We start from the raw sequence: 6539 nt of genomic DNA on the forward strand, positions 1-6539 counted from the left end.
GCGCGATCTCGGCTCACCGCAACCTCCGCCTCCTGGGTTCAGGCAATTCTCCTGCCTCAGCCTCCTGAGTAGCTGGGACTACAGGCGTGCGCCACCATGCCCAGCTAATTTTTGTATTTTTAGTAGAGACGGGGTTTCACCATGTTGACCGGGATGGTCTCGATCTCTTGACCTCGTGATCCACCCGCCTCGGCCTCCCAAAGTGCTGGGATTACAGGCTTGAGCCACCGTGCCCGGCCTAGCACCATCAATCTTAACGCCGCTGTTTTGGCCGGCGCAGTGGGTTGCTCAGATTCTAGCGCCGGGAATCAACAAGTTGGACGTCCATTCAGAAACCCAACTATAAAGACGGTAATTATAAAGACCACAAATGGATAAATTTATAACGAAGGGAAGAAACCAGCCTAAAAAGGCTGAGAATACCCAAAATCAGAACGCCTCTCCCTCTACAGGGGATCACAGTTCCGCATCAGCAACGGAACAAGGCCTGATGGAGAAAGACTGTGTTCCATTAACAGAAGCAGCCTTCAAAAGGTGGATGATAAGAAACTTCTGTGAATTAAAAGAACGTGTTCTAACCCAATGCAAAGAAACTAAGAACTTTGAAAAAAGGTTTGATGAAATGTTAACAATAACACACAATTTAGAGAGGAATATAAGTGAATTAATGGAGCTGAAAAATATAACACGAGAACTTCGCGAACTATGCACAAGTTTTAACAGCCGAATTGATCAAGCAGAAGAAAAGATATCAGAGGTCGAAGACCAACTTCATGAAATAAAACAAAAAGACAAGATTAGAGAAAAAAAGATAAAAAGGAACGAGCAAAGTCTCCAAGAAATATGGGACTATGTGAAAAGACCTAATCTACATTTGATAGGTGTACCTGAATGTGACGAAGAGAATCAATCCAAGCTGGAAAATACGCTTCAGGACATTATTCAGGAAAACTTTCCCAATCTAGCAAGGTAGGATAATATTCAACTCCAGGTAATACAGAGAACACCACATAGATATTCCTCAAGAAGACCAACCTCAAGGCACATAATCGCCAGATTCACCAGGGTTGAAATGAAAGAGAAAATACTGAGGGCAGCCAGAGAGAAAGGTCAGGTTACCCATAAAGGGAAGCCCATCAGACTCACAGCAGATCTCTCAGCAGAAACCCTACAAGCCAGAAGAGAGTGGGGGCCAATATTCAACATCCTTAAAGAAAAGAACTTTCAACCCAGAATTTCACATCCAGCCAAACTAAGCTTCATAAGCGAAGGAAAAATAAAATCTTGTGTGAACAGGCAAGCACTCAGAGATTTCATCACCACCAGGCCTGCTTTACAAGAGCTTCTGAAAGAACCACTACAAATAGAAAGGAACAACCAGTATCAGCCTTTCTAAAAAATACCTAAAAATAAAGAACATCAACATAATTAAGAAATTGCATCAACTAATGGGCAAAACAGCCAGCTAACATTAAATGACAGCATCAAACACACATATATTGTTATTAATTCTAAATTTAAATCGACTAAATCCCTCAATCCAAAGACACAGACAGGCAAAAAAAAGCCAAGACCCATTGGTATGCTACATCCTGATCCATCTCACATGCAACGATACACAAAGACTCAAAACAAAGGGATGGAGAAAGATTTACCAACCAAATGGAGAGCAAAAATAAATAAATAGAAAGCAGGAGTTGCAATTTTTGCTGATAAAATAGACTTCGAAGCAACAAGGATCAAGAGAGGCAAAGAGGGATATTGCATAAAGATAGAAGGATCAATGTAACAAGAAGAGCTGAGGATCCTAAATATGTATGCACCCAACACAGAAATACCCAGATTTATAAAATTTATAAAGAGACATGGACTCCCACACAATAATAGTGGGAGACTTCAACACCAATATTAGACAGATCAATGAGACAGAAAATGAATATCGATATTCAGGACTTGAACCCAGATCCGGAACACGCAGACTTAATTAACATTCATAGAACTCTCCACTTTAAATACACAAAATATACAGTACTTATCAGTACTACATCACACATATTTACAGGTTTAAATGAAATATTGATTGGCTGCTTGTTAATTATTTTCTTCCCTCTTTTTTTTTTTTGAGACGGAGTTTCACTCTTGTTACCCAGGCTGGAGTGCAATGGCGCGATCTCAGCTCACCGCAACCTCCGCCTCCTGGGTTCAGGCAATTCTCCTGCCTCAGCCTCCTGAGTAGCTGGGATTACAGGCACGCGCCACCATGCCCAGCTAATTTTTGTATTTTTAGTAGAGACGGGGTTTCACCATGTTGACCAGGATGGTCTCGATCTCTTGACCTCGTGATCCACCCGCCTCGGCCTCCCAAAGTGCTGGGATTACAGGCGTGAGCCACCGCGCCCAGCCTCATTTTTTTTTTTTTAATGTCTCTATTATTAAACACAATTACAGGCATACCCATTTTTAGACTACATTCTAGCCCGGGCAATAAAGCAACACCCCTGTTCTCTCTCCCTCTTCCTCTTCCTCTTTCTTCCTTTCCTTTATTCTTCTATTCTTTTTCTTTCTTTCTCTCTTTCTTCCTCTAAAAAAAAAAAAAAAAAAGTTTCCAGCGTCCCACCGGTTTCGTGTCTGGGATGGGGATCTTCTCACTCAGGTAGGTCTCTCTGGGAGGCACTTGCTGTGGTCCTGGGCTGGTGGGGCTTGAGATGGAGCCATAGCTGGACCTGCTCAGCCTCTGGGGACCCTTGTCACCTGTGGGGGCGCATGAAGCATGGTGAATGTCCTGCCTCCTTAGTTAAAGCCACCTGTTCCCTTCCCACCTCCTCCTCCTGGAAAATTGGAGAAACTAAGGTCCCTGATCCCATCTTGGGTCCATCACCTCCACCCCTCGACCAAACATTCCAGATGTGTGGGACGTGGCAGCTTCCGAATCACTGTTCTCTCATGTGAGCACAGATGCCCAGAGGCAGATCTCCTGCCACAGAGGACGCAGAGAGACCCTGAGCTCTAAGAAGGGCAAGCTGAGGCCACATGTCTGCCCCTTGGCCGGATCCCCCACCCCCTCCAGCAGCCCAGAAAACTCCAGGGGCTTTGATCCATGGGCTTCAGACAAAGGAAAGGTAGACCCCTTAGGGTTGTGAAGGACTCCATCCCAGTGACAATGATCTGTCCAGAGCTGTGTTCTAGACCAGGACTCCCACGGGGGACCAGGGGCTTTCTTGCTTCCTCAAGTCTCCACCAGCCTAGTGACCTCCTCCATTCCACCCCTTAATCAGGCTCTGTCTCTAGGGGCCACTACTCACCTGTCATTGGGACAGCGACTTCAGGTACTCTGGGAGTGTGAGCAGTGCTCTGGGCAGCTCCTCAGCCTGCACCCCTTCTCTGGACACTGCTGCAAGTGAGAGTGTGAGCCCACACCCTGTTACCCATCCGCAGCTGAGGGCCCTGCCTCTTACATCAATATTCACTTCACAGCTGCAGATTCACACACACACACAACATGGGGCATTGTGAAATATTTTCCAAAGGCAGAAGTGGGCAGCCCTGGCGGAAGGTTCTGGTCACCCATGGAGTGGACCTTTGTTCCCCTCCCAGTCTGCCCTATGCCCCACAACACAACTGTTCCCCTTCCAGGCACCTCATGTTCTGTGCCTCCCAAGCTAGCTCTGATTTCAGACACTTCCTGCCCCTTGTGCATTCATGTCAATATCCCATCACCACACCCCCCTTTGCCCCCCGCCACACACACACACACACACACACACACACACACACACACACACACACAGTGGCAGACCTTTCTTCTCCTCTTTGATTTGGAGTTCCAAGGCCTCTGGTTGGCCTGATTCAAGTCTTCATGTCCTCAAAGGTCTCAGTTTCCCTTTGAGGGCCTCAGAGGAAAGGCACTGCAGAAGGGATATGCATTAAAAATTCAGGCTGAGGATGTCCCAGAAGATAGGACACTGGGATCTGGTCCTGGTTCAACCACTGATTCACTTGAGATTGTCACTAGATCATGTCCCTTCTCAGAGTTGTTTATTCTATTTATTTCCCCTTTTGTTTTTTTAGAGACAAGGTTTTGCTCTGTCACCCAGGCTGGAGTGAAGTGTGAAGGGCAGTAGTGCTATCATAGTTCACTGCAGTCTCAAACTCTTTTTTTTTGAGACTGAATCTCGCTCTGTCGCCTAGGCTGGAGTGCAGTGGCACCATCTCAGCTTACTGTAACCTCCACCTCCCAGGTGCAAGTGATTCCCCTGCCGCCGCCTCCCCAGTAGCTGGGACTGCAGGCACATACCACCACACCTGGCTACTTATTATTATTATTATTTTGAGATGGAGTTTTGCTCTTGCTGCCCAGGCTGGAGTGCAATGACACAATCTCGGCTCCCTGCAACCTCTGCCTCCCAGGTTCAAGTGATTCTCCTGCCTCAGCCTCCTGAGTAGCTGGGATTACAGGCATCCACCACCATGCCTGGCTAATTTTGTATTTTTAGTAGAGATGGGGATTTCTCCATGTTGGTCAGGGTGGTCTCAAACTCCTGACCTCAGGTGATCCACCCATCTCAGCCTCCCAAAGTGCTGGGATTATAGGCATAAGCCACCACGCCTGGCTAATTTTTTGTGTTTTTAATGGAGACAGGGTTTCACCGTGTTAGCCAGGATGGTCTAACAGCATGTTAGCCAGGATGGTGGAAAATTCACACATTTGGTGTCAGAAGTGCCGAGAGTAGAGAAACAGAGTTTTTCCTTCTAGAGAGGTTTTCAGACCCAGATTTGACCTGGGTTATAATTTATCCCTATGTTAAGTCAAAAACCTTTTTTTTTTTTTTGAGTCAGAGTCTCACTCTGTCACCCAGGCTGGAGTGCAGTGGCATGATCATGGCTCACTGTATCCTCAAACTCCCAGGCTCAGCCTCCTGACTAGCTGGGACTAGAGGCACATGCCACCAAGCCTGCCTAATTTTTGTAGAGACATGGTTTTAAAATGTTGCCTAGGCTGATCTCAAACTCCTGAGCTCAAGCGATCCGCCTGCCTCAGACTCCCAAAGTGCTGGGATTACAGGGTTGAGCCACCTTGTCTGACCCAGTCAAAAACTTAGATGAAGTTTGGGAGGCTAGGGTGGGAGAAGCAGCCAATTTTACGGATCCTCATGGATGGGAGAGGCTGGAGGAACTATAGAGGTGTGGGAAGAGGGATGAATGATGGGTTCAGTGAGGCGACAGCAGCATTGTGGTTTGTCACTCACTGTGCAATCCTATTGCTCATGGTACTGTCACCATCCCTTGCCTCAGAAGTTTGCATGGATTTCCTAATCACTGTTTTGGGCTCATATGGGGATGACTGGGGTTGAGGCTGGAATGTCTTCCCTTTTTGCATCTTTTGTGGGACCTAAGTTAGGAACTCAGTAAGTGTAATTGATTAGCCATTGATTAACACCCTGCACAACCTCTAACTTAAAGAAGAGGCAATAGGCCGGGTGCTGTGGCTCACACTTGTAATCCCAGCACTTTGGGAGGCCGAGGTGGGCAGATCGCAAGGTCAGGAGTTCAAGACCAGCCTGACCAACATGGTAAAATCTCCCCGTCGCTACTAAAAATACAAAAATTAGCCCGGCATGGTTGCGCACTCCTGTAAGCTCAGATACTCAAAAGGCTGAGGCAGGAGAATCGTTTGAACCTGGGAGGCAGAGGTTGCAGTGAGCCGAGATTGTGCCACTGCACTCCAGCCTCGGTGACAGAGCAAGACTCCATCTCAAAAAAAAAAAAATAAAGCAAAAAACAAAAGAGGCCATATAGTGTAATAGTTAAGAGCAGAGGTCCTAGGCTACATAAGAGAGCAGGAAGCTACATGAAGAGCTATAGAAATCTGCATGGGGCCAGGCGCAGTGGCTCACGCCTGTAATCCCAGCACTTTGGGAGGCTGAGGCAGTTAGAGCACCTGAGGTCAGGAGCTCAAGACCAGCCTGACCAACCTGAAGAAACCCCGCCTCCACTAAAAATATAAAATTAGTCAAGCGTGGTGGCACGTGCCTGTAATCCCAGCTACTTGGGAGACTGAGGCAGGAGAACCACTTGAACCCAGGAGGCAGAGGTTGTAGTGAGCCAAGATTTCACCATTGCACTCCAGCCTGGGCAACAAGAGAGAAACTCGGTCTCAGAAAATAAAATAAAATAAAATAAAATAAAATAAAATAAAATAAATAATAAATCTGCATGGATTAACCCTTGGATCTGGAGCTGTTGCTGAATGCTAAACCTTGCATGTTTGGGGTGACAGTCCATGATGTCTGATTCACTCAAAACTCCATATATTGCCGGGCGCGGTGGCTCAAGCCTGTAATCCCAACACTTTGGGAGGCCGAGGCGGGTGGATCACGAGGTCAAGAGATCGAGACCATCCTGGTCAACATGGTGAAACCCCGTCTCTACTAAAAATACAAAAACATTAGCTGGGCATGGTGGCGCGTGCCTGTAATCCCAGCTACTCAGGAGGCTGAGGCAGGAGAATTGCCTGAACCCAGGAGGCGGAGGTTGCGGTG

The 6539-nt window shown here is 47.0% G+C and overlaps 1 long non-coding RNA gene across 2 annotated transcripts; it reads right to left on the reverse strand.

The window, feature by feature from the left end:
• Nucleotides 1-2546: 2546 nt before the first annotated feature.
• LOC116547615 lies at nucleotides 2547-4003 on the reverse strand. 2 transcript variants are annotated; one of them, XR_004267121.1, is made up of 3 exons: nucleotides 3797-4003; nucleotides 3303-3391; nucleotides 2547-2751 (listed from the first exon to the last, which is right to left on the reverse strand). It is a non-coding gene; the product is annotated as an uncharacterized LOC116547615 (long non-coding RNA). The 2 variants fall into 2 exon arrangements; XR_004267120.1 differs by lacking the exon at nucleotides 3797-4003 and having other exon boundaries at nucleotides 3303-3534.
• Nucleotides 4004-6539: the final 2536 nt, after the last annotated feature.

Source organism: Sapajus apella, unplaced genomic scaffold (genome assembly GCF_009761245.1).
Source record: "Sapajus apella isolate SASKATOON/1434 unplaced genomic scaffold, GSC_monkey_1.0 scaffold3809, whole genome shotgun sequence".
NCBI lineage: Eukaryota > Metazoa > Chordata > Mammalia > Primates > Cebidae > Sapajus > Sapajus apella.